Genomic DNA, 24,294 nt, shown 5'->3' with positions numbered 1-24,294 from the left:
GACCCGGATCGTGGGGGCAATAAGCTGACTTTGTATAAAAAAAGAACACTGCTTGTGGGGGGGGGGGCAAAACCCTACTAAGCAGGTATATACAAAAGTATGAAGGCTATTGCTTAATGCATTGTAAGCCGCCCTGAGTCTCCGGAGAAGGGCGGCATATAATTTTTTTTTTTTAATTTGATTTATATGCCGCCCTTCTCCGGAGACTCAGGGTGGCTTACAATGCATTAAGCAATAGCCTTCATACTTTTGTATATTTTTTTATACAAAGTCAGCTTATTGCCCCCACAAATTGGGTCCTCATTTTACCTAGCTTAGAAAGGATGGAAGGCTGAGTCAATCTTGAGCTTGGCAAGATTCGAATTTACTTTAATTGCAGACAGCTGGTGTTAAATTACAGTGCCTTTGTCTGCAGAGCTATCCAGGTACTGAAGCCTAATTGAACTAATAAATAAATAAATAAATAAATAAATAAATAAAAAATAAATAATAACAGGATTGGAAGGGACCTTTTGTAACACAAGGAAAGGGAAACAACATGGATCATAAATTACTGGATGTATTAAATTACCTTAACGAAGTACAAAATAACAACAACATAGCAGGAACTTGAGGGTTTATTGAAAAGAACGGGATGGGCTCCTAACAGCTTAACTAGTTCCCATGAACAAATTAATCCAGTATATCTCAAGAGTATGTTACAATGAGTGCTTTTTTTGGGTTCCTTGCTTCCTTTCCATGCACTGGTGAACTTTTGAGCTTTGTAGAATGTAGAATAACAGAGTTGGAAGGGACTTTGAAGGTCTTCTAGTCCAACCCCCTGCTCAGGCAGGAAACTCTATTCCATTTCAGAGAAATGGTTGTCCAATCTCTTGTCCAGCCTTCTGCTGTTTTGGAAAATAAGTTGACCCTCCTTATTCTTTGGGGCAGCCCCTCAAATATTGGAACACTTATTATGATGTCTTTTAAGTAGATCAGCTTCTGTGTTTCAGATTAGTAAACCTGAAGAGGCAAGGGACAACCCAGTTTGAACGCCGTCATAATGGGTGGAAAGTAATCAAGGAGAGAAGCAACTTAGAACTAAGGAGAAATTTCCTGACAGTGAGAACAATTCATCAGTGGAACAACTTGCCTCCAGAAGTGGTGGATGCTCCAACACTGGAAGTTTTTAAGAAGATGTTGGATAACCATTTGTCTGAAATAGTATAGAATTTCCTGCCTGAGCAGAGGGTTGGATTAAGTCCCTTCCCACTCTGTTATTCTGTTAAACTATTTTCCTTCCTTCCTTCCTTCCTTCCTTCCTTCCTTCCTTCCTTCCTTCCTTCCTTCCTTCCTTTCCTTTCCTTTCCTTTCCTTTCCTTTCCTTTCTTTTCCTTTCCTTTCCTTCCTTCTTTCCCTTCCCTTCCCTTCCCTTCCTTCCCCATCACTGGAAGTTTTTAAGAAGAGATTGGACATCCATTTGCCTGAAATTGTATAAGGTTTCCTGGTTGAGCAGAGGGCTGGACTAGAAGACCTCCAAGGTCCCTTCCAACTCTCTAATTCTGCTATAATCCAAAAATATAAATCTATTTTAGTCCATCGTTTGTTTCTCAAAGGAAGAGACCTCTGAGAAGCTCTGAAGTAGAAGGCAGAGGTGGTTGTTTCTTTTTTCGTTGTCCTATTGTTGTTTCACCACCCTTGATCTTTGGAACCTGGTGTCCCAATCAGGAGAAGACACAGTGACTTCAAGACCCAAAGCCTTTAATATTATTTTACTCAAGATTCTTTTAAACCTACACAAGTTGGTAGCCCTTACCGTGTCACGTCAGAAAATCAGTGGGCCTTCCAAGTCCATTATGACACACACATTTTTTTAGTTATTCCGATTACATGAAACTCCTCCAAGTAATAAAATCAGAACCTTTGGTGTCTAATCTAATATTTGCCTACAATCATTTGATTTTAAGTTCTTAGTTGAGAAGTTTTCCAACCTGCAATTTGTTCTCATTCCTGCCATACCAATTCTTGCCTCTCTTAAGATAAAAAAAGTAAAGAAATGTTAACAGGCAGAGCCGTTTGTCTTAAGCAAACATTCTCTCCATCTCTATGTTTGTGTTTTTTTTCTCTCTCTCTCTTGAACAACTCAACCTTTTGGTGTTTTCAAAAGTCATTTGCACCACAAATAAATCCACAATTTGTGAAACCTTACTCCTGATTTAAAACTGGGCGCAGAGAGCAAAAGTTGTTAAGAGACCCCGGATTTGTTTCTTGAAAAGTTCTGGTTAAGTGGATGTTGTTTTTTTCAACCTGTGAACATACGGTGAGCATAAATTATTTACCGTACTTTTCGGAGTATTGTTGTGACCCAGGCCCAAGTAGGTATTATCAGACGCAAACAGTTCGAAACAAACAGACTTTATTAGAACAGCTGAGAATTAACTCATTCGCAGTGTAGTCCGAACTAAATTAAAGCAAACTCTTCATAACACAATTCTTCTGTCTAATCACCAACCTTGGTCTAATTAGGCAATCTGCCAAAGGATTTTCTTGGCAAAAGTTCAGAAGCAGAAGACGCCGACAAGAACTAAATGCAGCAAGACAAGAAACAAATCTCTCAATGTTGTTTTCCGACAAAGAGCCCAAGAGCCCTTGCTGATCTTTTAAGCCTTATGGGAGGGGCCAATCATCTCTTGGCCTTACTCCTGAGTCGTCCTTTTTGCTTTAGCTGCTCTTGCCTTCTGGCAGCTCTTCTCCTACGTGCACTAGGAACAGGCTCCTCCTGTTCCTCTGCCTCTCTGCTGTCAGCCTCTGGACGCTCCGTAGTCCGCGCATCGTTCCCAGATGGCTCTGGCCCCATCTCTGCTTCTGACACAGAGCCCTCATCTGAGCCTTCCCCAGCCTCCAGGACTGGCCCCTGTTCTTCCTCAGCCTCCTCACTGTCTGACTCTGCTGTCAGCTCCGTAGGCTGCTGGCGGACGACAACAAGTATAAGATGCATTCCGCCCCCCCCAAAAGAGGGTGAAAATTTGGGTGCGTCTTATACACCGAATGTAGCCCCGCCCACCCACCAGCCCCCACCCTTCAGCCATTTTTGGCCTCCACACATCGCATTTTCAGCCTCCACATGTTGTTTTAGACCCGTTTCAGGCTGCGGGGATCGCCACAGCACATTGCTGCCTCCGTGCTTTGCATTTTTGGCCTCAGTGCATCACGCTTTCGGCCTCCGAATGCTCCATTTTAGACCTGTTCCAGGCTGTGGGGATCGCCACAGCACATCGCCGCCGATTGCCGCCTCCGCGTGTTGCATTTTTGGCCTCTGCGCATTGCGTTTTCGGCCTCCGCACGTCCTGTTTCTGGTCTCCATGCATCACATTTTCGAGTGGTTCCAGGCGGTGAGCATTCGGAGGCCAAAAACACGAGGCATGAAGGTGGCGATGGTCGGGGCGATCCCCACAGCCTGGAACAACTGATTGGTGGTATTCCGGGAAGCCGATCCACCCACCAATCAGCTGCTTCTGCTGAATCAGGCTGCGATAATGTGCTGAAACTGACCGGGCTGTTTGCTGTTTGCTGCAAGGATGCTAACCAGATGAATACTGATGGATGCTGGTAGGCAGAGGCAGAATATTTTTTTTCTTGTTTTCTTCCCCAAAAATTAATGTGCATTTTATACTCCGGTGTGTCTTATACTCCGGAGCGTCTTATACTCTGTAAAATATGGTAGGTTATATGATCACAAAGTGGAAAAATGTTCAACCATAATGCTTAATTAGTTTAGAATTGTAACAGTAGTCTCCCAATAAACTACAGGCAGTCCTTGACTTACGATGGTTCACTTAGTGACCATTTGAAGTTACAACGGCACTGAAAAAAGTGACATGACCGTTTTTCACACTTACGACTGTTGCATTCCCCTCCACGATCACGTGATCAAAATCCAGATGCTCGGCAACGGACTCGTATTTATGACGGTCGCAGTGTCCCGGGGTCATGTGAGCAAAGCCAACGGGGAAGCCGGATTCGCTTAATGGCTCGTGTTCCTAACTGAAACCACGGCAGTGCTTCGCTTAACAACACTGGCAAGAAAATGGGGCGGAATTCACTTAACCCATGTTTCGCTTAGCAACAGAAACGTTACAACCAATTGTGGCCATAAGTCAAGAACTACCAGTGATGAGGTCCTGGTTTTGCTGATGGTCCCAATGAAAAAAAAACAACAACCCTGAGAAGGCTGTACTGAAATTGGCAACTTTTAAAGATTCGTGGTCTTTAATGTTTAACAGATTAATAAGAGTTGGAAGGGACCTTGCAGGTCATCTAGTCCAACCCCAACCCGCCCAAACAGGAGACTTACGACCTCTGCAGCCTCCTCGTGGTCACATGATTTATATTCGGGATGCTTGACAACTGACTCACATTTATGACCGTTGCTGCATCCCGGGGTGTATGTGTCACACAATCTCCTTTTGTGACCTTCTGGTGAGCAAAGTCAAGGGGGGGTGGAAAGACAGATTCGCTTAACAACCGTGTTGCTAATTTAACGACGGCAAGGCTTCGCTTCCCCAACGCGGCGAGAAAAATCCCCAAACGGGGCGAAACTCACTTTAACAAATGTTCTCGCGCTTAACTGACCGTAAAGGTTGGGCTCAGTTGTGGTCGCGGACGTCGAGGACTTTCGGTACTAACCAGTCTTAATCCTGGTTAATCTCTGGAACCCAGAGAAGGCCACTTGGGTGGGGTCAGGGTTCGAAATGCCTGAATTACGGTATATAAAGAGGCAGTTGTTACAGTCTTCGCATGCCAATCATTCAAAACGCTGATAACAAACTGCGTTTAGACTTGTAGAGAAACTTTTCTTGGGTAAAAGAATTCCAAGTATGCTCATAAATATTTGTCCATCGACTCCTTCTCGGTCAAACCATGGATGAATAGACTCTCTTTATTCACTTCTATTAGACCACCCAAACCAAAGGATCTGTCTGGGGTTGGTTCTTGAACAACAAAGAAGATTAGGGGACGAAAAAGCTAAAATTATAAAAAGAATAATTGCTAGAATTGGGTATGGCCAGTCTAGAGAAAAAAAGGACCAGAGAGGACATGATAGTAGCAGTATTCAAATATCTTAGGGGCTGAAGAAGAGGGAATAGAGCATAACAGAGTAGGAAGGGACCTTAGAGGTCTTCTAGTCCAACCCCAGAGAGGAGACCCTCTAACATTCCAGACAAATGGCTGTCCGTTCCAGGGGGGTCAACTTATTTCCCAAAGCACCTGAGGGCAGGACAAGAAACAACAGATGGAAACTAACCAAGGAGAGAAGCAACCTAGAACTAAGGAGAAACTTCCTAACAGTGAGGACAATTAACCAGTGGAACAGCTTGCCACCAGAAGTTGTGAATGCTCCAACGCTGGAAGTTTTTAAGAAGAGACTGGACATCCACTTGTCTGGAACGGTGTAGTATCTCCTCCTTGAGCAGGGGGCTGGACTAGAAGACCTCCAAGGTCCCTTCCAACTCTGTTTCTTAAAAGGAAAGATGATGGTGTTGAGTTGACCTCAATGAGGAAGGGATGTCCACCATGCTTCTTATACAGCAGACTTCTCTCAGTGCTGCAGATGGATTGGGACCCCCGTGATCAATGGGGTGCTGAACCCCAACATATATGGGGGGTGTCGAATCAAGGAAGGCCGCCTTAGGCCTATGACATTCACACAAGATGATCCCCTCCTTCTAATAAGACTCATAGTTACTTTCATAACCATTGATTCAAGGCCAGAAGATCTTGTAAACTACGTATTATGGTTTGCAAGACAGCCGTCTCTTCCTTGCGTGCAACGGTTAGCTGGTTAACTTCCTGCCTGCTTTGTTTTAAGAATGTAGTTGTCCGAATGAGGTTACAACTTTTTGGTTAGTTTGTTTTAGCTCCAGGTGTGTGTTTGTGAGTCCATGTAAATAGAAGGATGGAGAAATTGACAAGCTGGAGGAATTCAATTTGTCCTGGGGTTTCTTAAGTCTTCTACTCGATTTGTGTGGGAATCTTTCAAGACCCAAAAAGATCAGCAGCCCCAGCTACGATGGGGGAAGGCTGGGTATTGTAGTTCCTGCAATAACTGGAGGATCTCTTTCACTGCTCTAGCGGAAACAAGAGTTGTCCCATTTTTTCAAGCCAGCACCAAGGTTGATTTGAAAAGGTAATTTTTCTCAATCTCGGCAACTTTTAAGAGAGGTGGACTTCAACTCCCAGAATTCTGCAATTTTAAGAGGGGTGGACTTCAGCTCCCAGAATTCTGCAATTTTAAGAGAGGTGGACTTCAACTCCCAGAATTCTGCAACTTTTAAGAGGAGTGGACATCAATTCCCAGAATTCTGCAATTTTAAGAGAGGTGGATTTCAACTCCCAGAATTCTGCAATTTTAAGAGAGGTGGATTTCAACTCCCAGAATTCTGCAATTTTAAGAGAGGTGGACTTCAGCTCCCAGAATTCTGCAATTTTAAGAGAGGTGGACTTCAGCTCCCAGAATTCTGCAATTTTAAGAGAGGTGGACTTCAACTCCCAGAATTCTGCAACTTTTAAGAGGAGTGGACATCAATTCCCAGAATTCTGCAATTTTAAGAGAGGTGGACTTCAACTCCCAGAATTCTGCAATTTTAAGAGGTGGATTTCAACTCCCAGAATTCTGCAATTTTAAGAGGTGGATTTCAACTCCCAGAATTCTGCAATTTTAAGAGAGGTGGACTTCAACTCCCAGAATTCTGCAACTTTAAGAGAGGTGGACTTCAACTCCCAGAATCCTGCCACTTTAATCCTGCTGGCTTCAAGAATTCTGGCAGTTGAAGTCCACACCTCTTCAAGTTGCTGAGGTTGAGAATGACTGCTTTAATGGCTGCCCAGGAGGCAGATGTTCAAGGGATCGAGTTTCTCCTAAGGGATTTGCAAAGCTGTGGAACAAGATTCCGAATAGAGCTGGAAGGGCCCTTGGAGGTCTTCTAGCCCAACCCCCTGCTCAAGGCAGGAAACCCCGTACCACCTCAGACAAAATGGCTGTCCAGTCTCATCTTAAAAACCTCCAGCGATGAAGCAGCCACAATTTCTGGTGGCAAGCTGTTCCACTGGTTAATTGTCCTCACTGTTAGGAAGTTTCTCCTTAATTCCAGGTTGCTTCTCTCCTTGATTGCTTTCCATCCGTTGCTTCTTGTCCTGCCTTCTGGTGCTTTGGAGAATAATTTGACCCCCTCTTCTTTGGGGCAGCCCCTCAAATATTGTAAGACTGCTATCCTGTCCCCCCCCCCCTTAGTCCTTCTTTTCTCTAGACTAGCCATACCCAAATCCTGCAACCGTTTCTTCCTATGTTTTATTCATCTTAGTGGCTCTTCTCTGCATTTTCTCCCCCAAAGTCTTCAACATGCAAGGAGAGAGAATCACTGGAGGGGGGGGGGACAACGCATCGATTTCTCCAGCCCCCCCATAATCTCTCTCCAATCCCAGCCCCCCCCTTTTTTTCACCTGCTCCCCAATTGGACTCCGGACTGGCAGCCCAAATGAGGACCCAGTTTGTGGGGGCAATAAGCTGACTTTGTATAAAATATACAAAAGGATGAAGGCTATTGCTTAACGCATTGTAAACCGTCCTGAGTCTCCGGAGAAGGGCGGCATATAAATCAAAATTTAAAAAAAAAATGCAAACCTCTTCGACGTCTCTATCTCGCGTCTCTCTCTCTCTTCCTCCCAGAGCAACTTATGGAAACAAAAGTTTCTTTGTTGTTGCAAAATCAAACTTTTCGCCATCCGCCCACGGGACGGAGAAATAAAGACCCTCGTCCTGCGCGGCTCTGCACCGTCGCCCCCCCCTCTTAAAAGTGGGTGGGTGGGTGAAGCGGGCCAGCCTCGCGCGAGAGCCAAGGAGTGGGAGGAACAGATTGGGGAGGAAGAAGGAGAGGAGGGAGTGGATAGAGGCGGGTTTGGCCACGCGTGGGAGGCTTCCCAACGCCCCCCTCCTTTCCCCAGCTTTGCCCCCTTCCTTTCGACCCCTCCCTCGGGCTGTCCTCCCCCAGTGCGTGGATGCCCTCCCCTCCCCACCGCTTCCTCGCAGAGTGACCTTCCCCTTCTCCAAACCCGTCCCTCTCCCTTGCCCATCGCTCCACCTTCCCCTCCAGCCTCTGGGATCGCTCCCCCCACTTTTGGGGGTGGGTTGGTTGGTTGGTTGGTTGGTTGGTTGGTGGGTGGGTGGGTGGGTGGGTGGGAGCAAATTTGGGAAGGAGGAGCGACGTTGCGCTGCGCCCTGGGGTTCTGCCTCTGCTGCTTTGCTCTTCGGGGAAGGAGAAGCCGCAGCTGGGCATGGTTTGAAAAAGTGGGGGGCCCGTCGGAGCCCCGAAGCAGCGGCGGCGCCGGCCACAAACTTCGGGGTCCCCCTCCGATGCTGGTAAGTAAGTGAGTGGGTGGGGTGGGGTTCTGTTTCGCGGGCGCGACCCTGAAGGCTTCCCCACCCTCCCACTGGCTTTTTTTGGGGAGGGGGGTCCTTGCTTTCTAGCCAAAAAGTCCTCCGGTTCGGAACCAGGTTTTAAATCTCCACCCCACTCGCGATCGGGGTTCTCGCGTGGGTGGGTGGTCTCCCTCGCTCGCCCGCTGGGGGTCTACCAAGCGCCCACGCGGCGGGCCCCCCCGATCCCAGGTTCCTTCCACCCCAAGCAGGAAGTATGAAGTTTGGAGAGCTTGACTCGGATGAGGAATGATTGATTTATCCCGAGAGTGGCATGGCGTGGGTGGGTGGGGGGGGATGGCTGGACACGGGGCAGGGGCTGGGCAAAAGCAGAGGGAGGGAAAGGGGGAAAGGGGAAGAGGGAAGCTAGGCTGGAAAGAGCATCCTTGGAAATCTCAACCCCCCCCCCCCCAAAATAGAGCCTTGGGCGGATGTTGGAGGAATGGTCGGTGGACAAATCGGTTGCGCCGCTTTTGCGCCCAGCCTAAGAGCTCCTCGAGGAAAGGAAAGGGCTCGAGGACTGGCGAAGGAGGCGGAAAAAAAAAAAAACCCCAGTGCAGATCTTTTCCCGTGAATATTTTTGGGCTGCGAGAGTTTCAAGTTTTCCCCCCTTAAGGCTCGGCGGCTCAGTGGCTGCGAAATGTTAATTAGCCCTCCGCTCCGGCGCTTTATTTAACTTTCTAATTAAAAACCGAGAGGCTAGTTCAAAAATCAAAATCAAAAAATCAAATCAAATCTCAACCCAGAATGGCAGAACCTGAAATCGGGGTCTCTTCCCCACCACCGGCCAGCCTCTTTTCCCCTGTTTTTTAATCCCAGCTTGGCAGTTTTTACTATTTTTACTATATAGTTTTTACTATTTTTACTATATAGGTTTTTATATTTTTACTACATAGGTTTTTAGATTTTTATTATATAGTTTTTTATATTTTTACTATATAGGTTTTTAGATTTTTATTATATAGGTTTTTAGATTTTTACTATATAGGTTTTATTCTTCTTCTCATCCTTCCTATTACCCATCTCTTTCTCCTTAATGACTATAACCTTGTTGCTTGTATCTACGGTTTATACTGTTTTATTTGGTTTCCTAGTACGATTTGATGGCTTGTTTAGTATTGTATGACTATCATTGAGTGTTGTATCTTACGATTCTTGATGAATGCATTTTTAAATGTTCACTGAGAGCTTTTGCACCGAAGACAAATCCCCTGGGTGTCCATTCACATTTGGCCAATAAAGAACAGAATAGGAATAGAAATAAGAAATAAGAAAATGTTTTTAATGTTTTTAATTTTTTAATGTTTTTATAATTATTTTTTAAAATGTATTGTGAGCCGCCCTGAGTCTTCGGAGAGGGGTGGTATATAAATTGAATTAATTAAATTAAATTAAATTAAAAACGGAGTTGGAAGGGACCTTGGAGGTCTTCTAGTCCACCCCCCTGCTTAGGCAGGAAACCCTACACCCCTTCAGACAAATGGTTATCCAACCTCTATCTATCCTGAATTCTATCTTCTATCTGTCTTGAATTCTATCTATCTTCAATTCTATCTTCTATCTATCTTGCTGCAAAACGAACGATGAAATTGGGTTTTTACAAGAGAGACGAGGTGGGTTAAGCAGAGAGAGAGAGGGAGGGGGCTTACAAACTTTTTTTTTTTCCTTTAAAAAGAAATCCAAAAATGATTTTTATTTATTTATTTATTTTGGCTTGATGGACTGCAGAGTTGGCAAAGCCAAGACTAGTCCTTGTTGCCCTTACTTGGGAGAGAGAGAAAAAAAAGATTTATGGAACAAATCTGTATCTCGCTTATTCACTGTCTTTCAGATGAGCTGGATGGATAACTCCCCTCCCTCTCTTCCTGTAGTATCTATTTATACTTTAGGTGGCTTTTTCAACCCTGCCAAATCTCTACTCTGCCGGCCTGCTCGAATGTGGAAGTTTTTCCATGGACACAAGCTCCCTTCTCTTTCCTTCCCAACCTGTCCTTCCCCAGGCCAGCTGCTGGTAGCTTATTCAGCCGAGCAAAACAAGCCCACCTCTTTCCAAACAGTTTTTAAAAAAATTGGGGCGGTTTCCTCTACAAGAGGAGTTGGGAGGGAGTAAAATAAAGAGAGGGTGACTCCTGGCTTTGAAGCTCTGGCCTCTTGTGTGTGTGGGGGTCTCAGTTCATTCACGATATCTTTAAAACCCCTTTTGATGTTCTCGGGTGTGTGGAAGAAAATGTTTTTTGGGGGGCAAACGGAGTGCTGAAACCATAATAATGTTTTGTTTGAATAGGAGTTGTAATTTTTCCAGGCACCTTAGGGAGGAGAAAGTTACTAACTCGTGAGCTTTAATGAGCTTTGTCTTGTCTACCCAAAACCTCTTATCAGTGGGAAGGGACCTTGGAGGTCTTCTAGTCCAACCCCCTGCTCAGGCAGGAAACCCTACACCGTTTCAGACACATGGTTGTCCAATCTCTTCTTAAAAACTTACATTGTTCTGTTTGTTTCCTAGTGTGATTTGATTGCTTATTAGTATCCTATGACTATCTTTAAGATGTTGTATCTTATGTATCTTGATGAATATATTTTATTCTTTCTTTATGTACACTGAGAGCTTATGCACCAAAGACTTATTTATTTATTTATTTATTTATTTATTTATTTATTTATTTATTTATTTATTTATTTATTTATTTATTGAATTTATATCCCGCCCTTCTCCCCGAAGGGACACACAAATTCCTTGTGTGTCCAATCACACTTGGCCAATAAAGAATTCTATTTTATTCTATTCTAAAACCTCCACCCACAATTTCTGGTGGCAAGCTGTTCCACTGACTAATTGTTCTCACTGTCAGGAAATTTCTCCTTGGTTCTAGCTTGCTTCTCTCCTTGGTTAGTTCCCATCCGTTGCTTCTTCTCCTGATTTGGAGAATAGGTTGACCCTCTAATCCACAACAAAACTGTTATTTCCCAGAGTAAGCCTCTGTATATACACCGAGACTTGTTCTGATAAATCTGCAGTGAATCATATTTTTCAAATTGTGTTTTTTTTTTTCCAGCTGTGGTTGGGTTCATCCATTCTGCTAAGGGATATCTGTAGTTTGTCTGTTTTGAACTTAAAATTCCACACCAAGGTAGACATTGCCATAGGTCGGGGGACTACAATCTTAAACACTCAAAGAGCCATTTGCATCTGTTTCCCACAGAAAAGAAAACACCGGGAGCCACAAAAACTGGGTGGGCGTGGCCAACTCGATGTCACTCAGTCCCACCCAGTCACATGACACCCTCCCTCCCAGCTACACCTACGCAGGTTTTGTGGCTCCCAGTGTTTTCTGTGGGAAACGGGTATCTCTGTGTGTGTCTTTTTCTGTCTGTCTGTTTGTTTGGGAGCCACAGCAGGGGGACGAAAGAGCCGCATGTGGCTCCGGAGCCGCTGGTTGCCGACACCTGTCATAGGTCAACCAAGATTGATGGTTTGACGTTGTGCCAACCAGCCCAATTGTAGCCTGTGAAACAAACTGTGGCTTAGTTCATTGTGTGATCTTAGCTGTGGAGAGCTTTAGAAAGATATATTTGTCTGTGCATTGTAGATTTTTATTTTTTTTCGTGTGTGTGAGAGAGCTGTGTGTCAGAAAAGATGGATTTAAAATATTTTACAATGGGTTCATTCTTTGTCTTCTATTTTCCTGACACAGAGCCTGTTTGTCTGTTCCAAAGTTGACCCCCAAAAAAGGACAGGAACGGGAGCAGCAATTCCTTCCTTGATTCGACATAATCCAAATTTACTGTCCAGCTTCTGAAAGACGGTCATTTTATAACTCGTGATTTGAAATGACTTGCAAATTCACATCCTTCCTTCTGTACAAGAACGTGGTTTCTAAAAAAACCCAGGAATTCATTTTAGTAAAATGAAAAGGGGGGTTGGGAGGTTGGGGTGGAAACCTAAAAAATAAATATTTGTTTCCTCCTCGTGTTAATCTGCGCAAGTATGACTAGGACAAAAACCCACACTGCTCTTAAGACGGGATAGTCAACCGATTTGCCTTGTGTTGTGTTGACAACTAATTCATTTAAGAGATGAATATTTAAGGTGCATAAAATGAGATAATTTCCAGGAGGGTTTGGTTGGATTGAGTGCGGAATTATTATTGCCATCACGATGAGGTTCTTAGTTCTGCTTATAAAATTGAGGCCAAGCACCAGATTTGGAGCTGATATTTCCATTTTTGTAACAAGAGTTGTCAAAGTCTGGAATACCTTAACCCAATTCCGTTGTTTCAGCTACTAACTCTTAACAGTTTTAATTCTAACTTCACGTTTGTGAACCTGATTTCATGCTTAAGAGGTTCCTAAGGGGATGTATCTAAATTGACCAAAATCTGTGTCACATTTTAATTTTCTTTTCCATTGTGCTCGTTCGAATTTGTAATCTTCGTTTGACAAATAAGTGGCCAAATTCCTCATTCAAATTTTGTCTCTGCTGTAAGGTTTCCTATCCTGTTTCCCTAAAAATAAGACCCAATTGGAAAATAAGTCCTAGCAGGATTTTTCAAGATGCTCGTAATATAAGACCTACCCCCCAAATAAGCCCCAGTTAAGATTGTCAGCCAGATGGGTGCATTTAGGTACTGTATTTCCCCAAAAATAAGACCTAACCAGAAAATAAGCCCTAATGCGTCTTGTAACTTCAAACGGTCACTGAGTGAACTGTTGTAAGTTAAGGACTAGGTGTAAAAGACGAGTAATTGGGTTGAATACAACTCAACAGGTCTAACTAAGGTCTTAAGAAAAGTTGAGTCTTATATTGTTACTTTTTTCCATTTTCTAATTCACTTTTTAAAGCTTAGAATTTAAATTCATTCTTGCCCGAACAGCAAACGGTGATTCATCCATTAATGTTCCATGTCTTTCTTTCTTGTTTTTTTTTTAATGTCATTTCCCGGTGAATGGTTTTTTTAGCATCTATCTAGAGTCATCCAACTACTCCACTCTTGAGCCAAAATAAGGGTAGCGAGGACAGGCTTTGCTTCGTGATGATGGAGTAGAAGGAGGCCGTGATTTAATGGATCTCCATTTAATGGACATTTGAGACAAGTCTGTTGCATCCAAAATATTCCAGTTCAGGCAGTTAAATGTAGGTTAATGTAGGTGACGTTCGCAGAGATTTCCATTTGCATGAATGATGTCGTTCTGGGGTCCTTGGTGTTCTCTGAGCTTCGTTGCGTTCTTACAGATGTCTCATTACCAAACTAGGTAACGTCATCAGTGTCAGGAGGGAGTGGGATGTGTGAGGAAGAAGGGGAAAAGGAGGAGGATTGAGGGGTATTTTTCTTCCTGAGCTTGGTTGATTTCTTGCAGACCTTTCATTACCAAACTAGGTAACATCATCAGTGTTAGGAAGAAGTGGGATGTGCAAGGAGGAGGAGGAGGACGACGACGAAGGCTGTGGGATCCTTGGTGCTCTCTGAGCTTGGTTGTTTTCTTGCAGACCTTTCATTACCAAACTAGATAACATCATCAGTGTCAGGAGGGAGTGGGATGTGCAAGGAGGAGGAGGAGGAAAAGGAGGAGGAGGAAGTCGGAGGGGTCCCTGGTGCTCTCTGAGCTTGGTTGTTTTCTTCTAGACATTCCATTACCAAACTAGATAATATCATCAGTGCTAGAAGAGAGTAGGGTTTGCTCTCTTTATATACAATGGGTTGCTCTGTCATAGTTGGTGGAAGTGGCCTTGGTAGTTCCTTCATTAGGCTGTTGTTTACTATTAGCTGGATTGCCTGAGTTGGTAGTTCTTTGATTAGGGTATTGTTTACTTCTTGATTGTTGGTCTAGAGTAAATCTGGATCCTAATCTCCCGCTTATCTGGGTGTTGATTGTTGGCCAGGAAGTGCTTTGTTTCCTTCTGATTGTCTCTTTTGAATGGTATGTAGATGTTGTTTATCTCTCTGGGCCTGTTGATGGCTGATTTGTCTGGATGCCAAGGCCTCTAGGAATTCTCTAGCATTTTTTGGACTTAGTTTGATCTAAGGTGCTTATAGTTTCCCAGTTGAAATTATGGTGGAATCTATCCCTGTACAGGTAATCCTCGATTTACCACAGTTCAGCTAGTGACCAAAGTTACAACGGCACCGAAAAATGTGATTTCTGACCGTTTTTCACAGTTACGACTTTTGCAGGTTACGTAACTGCAAAGTTACGGCCCATGATCACGTGATCAAAATTGAGATGCATGGCAACGGGTTCATATTTATGACGGTTCCATGGTCATGTGGCCGGTATGACTCAACGCCAAAGGCGCATGGAACGCTGTTACCTTCCCACCAAAGGTGGTCCCTATTTTTCTACTTGCATTTATTTTTACGTGCTTTCGAACTGCTAGGTTGCCAGAAGCTGGGACAAGTCACGGGAGCTCGCCTCGTTACGCGGCACTCGGGATTCGAACCGCGGAACTGCCGACCTTTCGACTGACAAGCTCAGCGTCTTAGCCACTGAGCCACCACGTCCCTTAAAGTAAAGCCACATAAATACATAAATCGAAACATAGGTGAAGAACAGAATGAAAAAAGAAATTCAAATTTATGAGTAAAAGTAAAAAGTAAATAAAGATAATAAAGTTAAAAATAATAATAAGATTAACGCCGCAAGCTTGCAGTTGGCAGGGGAACATTGCTACCTATATTGTCTAAAAGATTAGTAGTAATATAATCCCTTGCAAGGTTGGGCCCCAGATTTCGTAAAATGTCAGTCCGTAGCTGTCGATGTTAGTGTGTCTTGTAGGATGGATGGGCTGTTACGGTACCCAAAAAATAAAATAAAAAATGCCTTGGAGTTTATTTTCAGTATTATACATTTGAGAGGCAGGGCCTAAAACCGAAAGGATAAAACTTTCCACTTTGACTTTTTAAACACCGACCCTGAAATATATCGTGCTTTTGAAAAAACTGGAGATAAGCTGTAGTACTTTGGCCTGGTTTCGACGCTATTCTCTAAGTAGCTTTTCTGATTTTAAAGATGAATGTCAAACCGTTTGTAAAAAAAATAAATAAATATGGAGAGGGAGCAACTAATCCGAATGAATCTCATATTTTAATTCAAAAAGAGATTTTAAGGGTGTTTTTTTTTTTTTTAAGTGGGCTGTTGGAATTGGGTTTTTTTTCCCCCCGGCTTTGCTGGAGAGTGTGACAGTAAATTGGTTGGAAAGCAGATGGAAGAAGCAAATTTTCATGTTCCCTAAATTTTAACTCCAACGTGAGCATACTCGAGAGTAAAGACATTTTTGCCAAAGAGCTTTGATATACACCAACATGTATAAATGTCTATATTTTATCTCCCTTTATACACATACCATGCAGGAATAAATAAATACCCAGTTAGGTAACATCATCAGTTCTAGAAGGGAGGGAAGAGGAGGAGGAGGAGGAGGAGGAAGAAGATGATGGCTATGTGGTCCTTGTTGCTCTCTGAGCTTGATGGTTTCCTTGCAAACATTTCATTACCCGACTAGCTAACATCATCAGTGCTAGAAAGGAGTGGGGTTTGCATTATATCATCTGTATAACAACATGAATACAGATGTCAGTCTCTGAAAATGATTAGCTCCCACACAAAGGGAGCTTGTCCCATTGCTTTCCATGTGTAGAGAAAGGAATCTTCAACTCCTAGTAAACCCACCTTAATTCCAGCAAGAGTCCAAATCTTGCTTGCAAACACTCCTTGGCATCTTCCCGCATCTTTACCTTTTTCCAGGAGTCTTGTGGTGTGTAAATATTCCTCAATGCGGTTGGCGGGTTGCCTTGGATTCGATGCCAAATAGGATCACAGATATTGCTTCTGAAAGCAAACCAGTTTATTTGCAAGATTGGCCAGCAGCTGGGCAGGACAGACTTGGGAATTTGTCGATGAGGCTGCTTTAATGAGTGGGACACAGCTGATTTCCCCTTGTGCCTTTCTGGAATTGAATCTGGAGGATTTGCACAATTATTTTCCACTTTGGAATTGAATCTGGAGGATTTGCACAATCCCGTTCCTTTCTGGAATTGACTCTGGAGGATTTGCACAATCTTTTCCACTTTGGAATTGAATCTGGAGGATTTGCACAACCACATTCCTTGTGCACGTTGCTATGGGCAATTTCTGCAAGGAATCTTCTAGCTGCTGCATTAAATACAATATTTTGGGAAAGATGATTGTAAGCTCAATTGTATCTACAGAAAATAGGAAGTGTCTCTATCATCCAAGCACTGCCTAGGGCCATGAGGCTTAAGACATTTTTTCTGGATCCTGTACTCTGAATACGAATCCCCTGCTATGTGTGGTAGCTTCATAAGCAACATCTAAGGATCACTGTTGTGCTACACATGTCAAGCCAGAGAAGTCCAGATGCATGGACCACAACTCTTAAGGAACGGCCAAGGCAGCTGTTGAATTCTAGTTCACATCTAGAAATTGTGTAGTTTGGAAAGAACAGCGTTAAGAAGAAGCAAAGCTTTTGAACAAAATTATGAAGACTTGATTGTCGATCTCAGAGTAGGAAAATTCAGAGGCTGTTGGGAAGTTGGTGAGCAGAGAATAGCAAGAGCGTTGCACGCTTGGCGAACAAGAAGGAAAACATTTGAAGAGTTGCGGTTGAGTTGTGTTAAGTAAACTCTACCCTTCTTAAGAAAACACGATGGAGAACTTACTTGGACGTACACGTTCTTGTTGAAACATCTACCTCGAACCTGAGATTTGGATCTACATCCTTAACTGCTTTAAGCCTTGAGCAATGAGGGTGAATCAACTTTATGGCAGGAATTTTGTAACACAAGGAAAGGGAAACAACATGGATCATAAATTACTGGATGTATTAAATTACCTTAACGAAGTACAAAATAACAACAACATAGCAGGAACTTGAGGGTTTATTGAAAAGAACGGGATGGGCTCCTAACAGCTTAACTAGTTCCCATGAACAAATTAATCCAGTATATCTCAAAGAGTATGTTACAATGAGTGCTTTTTTTGGGTTCCTTGCTTCCTTTCCATGCACTGGTGAACTTTTGAGCTTTGTAGAATGTAGAATAACAGAGTTGGAAGGGACTTTGAAGGTCTTCTAGTCCAACCCCTTGCTTAGGCAGGAAACCTTCTACCGTTTCAGAAAAAAGGTTGTCCAATCTCTTCTTAAAAACTTCCAGTGTTGGAGCATTCACAACTTCTGGTGGCAAATTGTTCCACTGGTTAATTGTTCTAAATGTCTGGAAATTGCTCCTTCGTTCTAGGTTGCTTCTCTCCTTGGTTAGTTTCCATCCATTATTCCTTCTCTGGCCTTCAAAGTTGCTTTGGAAAATAGCTTGACCCCCTCCTCTCTGTGGCAGCCCCTCAAGTATTGGAAGATGCTATCCTGTTTCCCCTGGTCCTTCTCTTCACTACACTAACCAGGCCCAGTTCCTGCAACTGTTCATCGTATGTTTTAGCCTCCAGTCCCCTAATCATCCTCGTTGCTCTTCTCTGCACTCTTTCTAGAGTCTCAACATCTTTTTTACGTACTGATAACATGTGAAATTGTAACTGAATGTCTATAAAGCCATTTTTTAAATATTTATCATTAATGAGAAGAAGGAACCATTATTTCTTCAAGTCCGGGGACTTGTCTGCTATTTTTGTTTTTGCAAAATTCACCGTGGAAAATGTGTTGGTTGATTAGTCTTACAATAATCATATCGGATCCAACAAAGATAAAATACAAGACCGATTTCCAGGATAAAGTAGGTAAAAGAAACGCAATAATAAAATACAGTTAGTTCTCAACTTTTACAACCACAATGGAGCCCAACATTTATGTTGTTAAGTGAGACATTTGTTAAGTGACCTTTGCCTCACTTTACGACTTTTCTTGCTTGACATCTGTTAAGGCCATCACCACGGTTGTTAAATTAATAACACCGGTTGTTAAGTGAATCGGGCTTCCCCATCGACTTGGCTCGTCAGAAGGTTCGCAAAAGGGGATCACGTGACGGTCATAAATGTGAGCCAGTTGTCAAGCATACAGCTGGACCTGGAAGAAGCTGCATCGGTCATAACTGTGAAAAACGGTTATTATGGGAATGGCCAACCATCATTACTGTGAAAAAACGGTTTTTCAGTGGCGTCGTAACTTCAAACCGTCACTAAGTGAACTGTTGTAAGTCGGGGATTACCTGTACATATGTGATAAACACGAAGACATAATATTCAGTGAAATATTTCGCCTTTATACGATGCTCTGATATGTTCCACCTAACGGATTCTTAGCTGAACTGCCTTGCCTGATAAACTTAGCAACGGGCAGATATTACAACCCAGGAAGAAATAGGGCAATGTACGATTTAGGTCACAATCGGCTGTCTTTTTTCTTTCAAGTAGTAGGAATTTTAAATATCTAAACCTCAAAAGGCATAGAGTTTTCTTTAAAAAAAAAAAAGTTGTATTAAAAAGTAAGACTTTCCAGCACTCCATTCTGGAGTGTGTAAAGTTTTTTTGCACCTGGGTGTTGTGGTCCGCCAGCAGCCTGAGGAGCTGGCAGTGGAGTCGGACAGTGAGGAGGCTGGGGAGGAACATGGGCCAGTGCTGGAGTCTGGGGGAGGCCCGGATGAGGGTTCTGCGTCGGAGGCAGAGATGGGGCCGGGGCCATCTGGGAGTCATGCGTGGACTCTAGAGCCTCCAGAGGCGGACATCAGAGAGGTGCGCGCATGCGCGGAGCTGCCAGAAGGCACGAACAGTTAATACAAAAGGGACGACTAGGGAGTAAGGCCTGGAGATGATTGGCCCCTCCCATAAGGCTTAAAAGAGGAGCAAAGGCACGTGGGCCCTTTGCAGGAAAGCAACGTTGTTAATTCTGTTCCCAGTCGGCATCTCTGTTTGATTCTGGACTCCATGTGGCTTTGCCAAGTAGGTCTTTGGCAGCGTGTCAAGGGAGATAAAGGGTGGCGATTATCCCGAAGGACTTCTCCCGAAGGACTTTTTGCAACTAATTGGGTCTCAGCTGTGAATGAACGTAATTCACAGCTGTTGCAATAAAAGAGGTTTTGGGGACTACTCCTGTGTTTTAATGACTCAGGAAGCCGAGGTCACAACACTGGGATGGAAGGCTAGCACATGAAGGCATTGTGGTAAAGAGACTGTAATTGTACAGATTGCGTCTTGTATAGCGTATTATTAGCACTGCGGGTGATCTGATTTACTGATCTTATTCTAATCTCAAAAGAGGCACTTTTGTGTGACTTCGTAGGCTTGGAATCTGCTGGAGAGCTACTCTTAAAATTTCACTGTTCTGTGTTTCTGGAGATGAGGGCCATTCGAATTCAGATGTTTGCTTGGGGCTGCACTCTTCTTTCTTCCTCTGAACAGCTTCGGAGAGTGAACAAGACGAACAGACGGTCCTCATTTAGTGACCGTTCAAAGTTACAACGGCACTGAAAATAGCAATTTAAGTTAGGACCGTTTTTCACACTTAACGACTGTTGCATCCACCATCCCCGTGGTCACGTGATCCCATTTTGCGACCTTCTGATGAAGCAAAGCCAACCGGGAAGCCAGATTCACTTAACAACCAAGAAAGGTCATAAAGTGGGGGCAAAAACTCACTTGTGAAATATCTTTCGCGTAGCAGCAGAAATTTGGGGCTCCATATTGGTCGTTAAGTCGAGGACTTGTCTGTCGTGTTTTTTCCCCCACAAGTCTCTTATGACAAAGGCCGGCAAGAGTTCAACAGATCCGATACTATTTCTTGATATTTTTTTTCCCCACGTACCAGCAGAGTAGAATTACTTCTGCTTGAATTCACTTCGCCTACATCTATCAAGTCAGATCTTCTCTGGGCCGAAGTGAAAAGCAACGATTGCCAAAAAATACGCGTGGATGTAGTACATGCACGGCGATTTAGGAAGGAGAAGAAATTTAGAAAGAAAGATTTGCTAGGCCAGGGGTCAGCAAACTGCGGCTCCAGAGCTGCCTGCGGCTCTTTGGGCCCTCTGCTGTGGCTCCCTGTCAAGTGATCCCACCACTGGCTGTCCCCACCCCTCGCCCTCCCCTCCCAGTCACTCCTCGCCTGGCCTGAGAAGGAAAGGGCGACGGCGGGGGATGGAGAAATGGCCAGGGCAGAGCCAGAGAGATACAGAGAGAGAGGGAGAGAGAGAGACATAGAGAGATACAGAGAGAGAGGAAGAGAGAGAGACATAGAGAGATACAGAGAGAGAGGGAGAGGGAGACATAGAGAGATACAGAGAGAGAGGGAGAGAGAGAGACATAGAGAGAGAGGGAGAGAGAGAGAGACATAGAGAGATACAGAGAGAGAGGAAGAGAGAGAGACATAGAGATACAGAGAGAGAGGGAGAGAGAGAGACATAGAGAGATACAGAGAGAGAGGGAGAGAGAGAGAGACATAGAGAGATACAGAGAGAGAGGGAGAGAGAGAGACATAGAGAGATACAGAGAGAGAGGGAGAGGGAGACATAGAGAGATACAGAGAGAGAGGGAGAGAGAGAGACATAGATACAGAGAGAGGGAGACATAGAGAGATACAGAGAGAGAGGGAGAGAGAGAGACATAGAGAGATACAGAGAGAGAGGAAGAGAGAGAGACATAGAGATACAGAGAGAGAGGGGGAGAGAGAGACATAGAGAGATACAGAGAGAGGGAGAGGGAGACATAGAGAGATACAGAGAGAGAGGGAGAGAGAGAGACATAGAGAGATACAGAGAGAGAGGGAGAGAGAGAGACATAGATACAGAGAGAGGGAGACATAGAGAGATACAGAGAGAGAGGGAGAGAGAGACATAGAGAGATAGAGAGAGAGAGGGAGAGAGAGACATAGAGAGATAGAGAGTGGGAGAGAGAGACAGAGAGATAGAGAGAGGGAGAGAGAGAGACATAGAGAGATACAGAGAGAGAGGGAGAGAGAGAGACATAGAGAGATACAGAGAGAGAGGAAGAGAGAGAGACATAGAGAGATACAGAGAGAGAGGGAGAGAGACATAGAGAGATACAGAGAGAGAGGGAGAGAGAGAGAGACATAGAGAGATACAGAGAGAGAGGGAGAGAGAGAGACATAGAGAGATACAGAGAGAGAGGGAGAGGGAGACATAGAGAGATACAGAGAGAGAGGGAGAGAGAGAGACATAGATACAGAGAGAGGGAGACAGAGAGATACAGAGAGAGAGGGAGAGAGAGACATAGAGAGATAGAGAGTGGGAGAGAGAGACAGAGAGATACAGAGAGAGAGGGAGAGAGAGAGAGAGAGAGAGAGATACAGAGAGAGAGGGAGAGAGGGAGACATAGAGATACAGAGAGAGAGGGAGAGAGAGAGACAGAGAGATACAGAAAGAGAGGGAGAGAAAGACAGAGAGAGAGAGGGAGAGAGTGGGGGAGGGAGGGAGGGAGGGGAGAGAGAGATGTCAAAATGATTTTGTGGTTCCTGATGTTTTTAACAACTGGTTCTCTGCCCTAATGACCGGCTGGGTAGGCGTGGCTAGGGGGGTCATATGACTGGTGGAAGTGAGTGACATTGAGTTGGCCACGCCCACCCAGGTTTTGTGGCTCCCGGTGTTTTCTTTTCTGTGAAAAATAGGTCCAAATGGCTCTTTGAGTATTTAACGTTGCAGACCCCTGTGCTAGGCCAACACCGCAGGGCCTCAACTCCGTAAGGGAACGCGTCCTAGTACCAGCGTCCTAGTACCTCAACCGAGTACCTTCTTAAGATGTACGATTATTGTTGTTGTTGTTGTTGTTGTTATGCCTGGACACACGCTACCCATTACGACGTTCCACACACACAAAAAACCCTGTTCAGGTTGTTATTTCACTGGAAATCAGACACGGAGGAAAACGTGTTCGTAGAGAGCAAGGCCGAGCATCTTCTGGCCCGCTTCCCACCACCGAACATGAGAAAGACACCAGGTGACATCCACTTGTCACCCTGGAAGTAATCATGGCTTCTCCAGGGATGGGAGGAAAGGGGTGGGGGTGGGGAGAAGGAAGACCTCGTGTCCCCGTTTCATAAAACCGCAAGACAGAATGAGGTCAGCCTTTGCAATTGTCTCTCCTTAAAGCAGCCGCGAACCCTTGAATTGGACTTGGGGAAGGCGGGCATCAACAACGCCAGAGGAGCGATGGTGGGAGATTTCTAGAAGGTCTTCCAAAAGATGGAAATCTTTTGACATGGGTATCTCCCTTCCCCCCCCCCCTCAGAAGCTCTGCCTAGGTCTCTCTCTCTCTCTCTCCTCCCCCTCTCCCTCCCTCTCCCTCTCTCTCTGTTTCTGTCTCTCTCTCTCTCCTCCCCCCTCCCTCTCTTTCTCTGTCTCTCTCTCTCCTGTCTCTCTCTCCTCCCCCTCTCCATCCCTCTCTTTGTCTCTGTTTCTCTCTCTCTGTCTCTTCTCTCTATCTCTCCTCTCTCTCTTCCTCCTCTCCCTCCCTCCCTCTCTCTTTCTCTGTTTCTGTCTCTCTCCCTCTCTGTCGCTCTCTGTGTCTGTCTCTCTCCTCCCCCTCTCCCTCCATCTCTCTCTTTCTCTCTCTCTCTGTCTCTCTCTCCTGTCTCTCTCCTCTTTCCTCCCCGTCACTCTTTCTGTTTCTGTCTCTCTCTCTGTCTCCTCTCTCTCTCCTCCCCTCTCTCCCTCTCTCCCTCCCGCTTTCTCTGTCTCTATCTATCTATCTCTGTCTCTCTCTCCCTGTCTCTCTCCCTCTCTCTTTACCTCTCTCTCCCCCTCCCTCCCTCCCCCCACTCTCTCTGTTTATCTCTCTCTGTCTCTCTCTCCTGTCTCTCTCCTCTTTCCTCCCCGTCTCTCTCTCTGTTTCTGTCTCTCTCTGTCTCTTCTCTTTCTCTCCTCCCCTCCCTCCCTCTCTCCCTCCCTCTTTTTCTCTCTGTCTCTACTTCTCTCTCTCTCTCTCTCTCTCTCTCTCTCTCTCTCTCTCTCCCTGTCTCCCTCCCTCTCTCTTTATCTCTCTCTCCCCCTCCTTCTCTCTTTCTCTCTCTCTGGAAGGATAAATGAAAGCAGAGTTTGCATTACAGGTGCAAACTCGGCTGAGAGGGGGGAGGCAGACACACACAGAGAGAACCGTTCAAAGTTACAACATCTGAAAGAAGTGACTTATGACCGTTTTTCACACTTACAGCCGTGGCAGTACCCCCGAGTTCACGCCATCAAAATTCAGACCCTTGACAATGGATTCACATTTATGACAGCTGCAATTTCCCTGGGGGTCAGGTGATTCGCCTTTTGTGACCTTCTGACCAGCAAAGTCAGAATAACAGAGTTATAATAGGAAGGGACCTTGGAGTTCAACGAATCAGCCAGATTCATTTAACAACCACATGATTAACCTGACAACTGCAATGATTCACTTAACAGCCATTAATTTAGAAAAGATTGCTCTTAAAGAATCACCATCGTATCTTCAATCCATTTGCTGAAGTTTTTACAGGCCGTTCTTGGCTTACGACCACAATTGAGCCCAAAATTTCTGTCACTAAGCGAGACATTTGCTAATGTCTACGCAGCACTAGGGATTCGAACCGCTGAACTGCTGACCTTTTGATCAACAAGCTCAGCGTCTTAGCCGCTGAGCCACTGCATCCCCATATAAATCAGTTTATTTATTTATTTATTTATTTATTATATTTCTATACCGCCTTTCTCCCGTAGGACTCAAGGCGGTGTACAGTCAAGAAAAATATAGACACACAAACTTCATAAAATTGCTAATTAAAATTATTACTTAGTTTGGTCAATTAAATAATAAGTTTAGAACTATGGTTATCAATAAATATATGGAAAGCTTCAAAGTCCCTGGCTTGTATTTCCAATGTTTGTTTGCTTCTTTGGATATATATATATATA

At 44.4% G+C, this 24,294-nt stretch overlaps 1 protein-coding gene and 1 long non-coding RNA gene across 40 annotated transcripts in view; one reads left to right on the top strand and one right to left on the bottom strand.

The window, feature by feature from the left end:
- LOC132712653 (uncharacterized) overlaps positions 1-7,885 on the bottom strand; it is a 54,795-nt gene extending 46,910 nt beyond the window's left edge. Inside the window, exon 1 of the long non-coding RNA XR_009623316.2 lies at positions 7,661-7,885. This is a non-coding gene — a long non-coding RNA (uncharacterized LOC132712653). The remainder of the gene's footprint in view (positions 1-7,660) is intronic.
- Positions 7,886-7,887: 2 nt separating this feature from the next.
- The window catches only part of PPFIBP1 (PPFIB scaffold protein 1), a 98,067-nt gene continuing 81,660 nt past the window's right edge, over positions 7,888-24,294 (top strand). For 26 of the 39 annotated variants that reach the window (XM_087873448.1, XM_087873447.1, XM_087873443.1 and 23 more), the window contains exon 1: positions 7,888-8,395. The gene's annotated coding sequence lies outside the window, so the exon portion shown is untranslated. The remainder of the gene's footprint in view (positions 8,396-24,294) is intronic. The other 13 variants (XM_087873441.1, XM_087873436.1, XM_087873449.1 and 10 more) reach the window with 8 other exon arrangements.

This window comes from Pantherophis guttatus, chromosome 7 (genome assembly GCF_059756535.1).
Source record: "Pantherophis guttatus breed Tessera chromosome 7, ASM5975653v1, whole genome shotgun sequence".
Lineage (NCBI taxonomy): Eukaryota > Metazoa > Chordata > Lepidosauria > Squamata > Colubridae > Pantherophis > Pantherophis guttatus.
The sequence above is the reverse complement of the archived record's forward strand: the minus strand, read 5'-3'. Positions and strand labels throughout refer to the sequence as shown.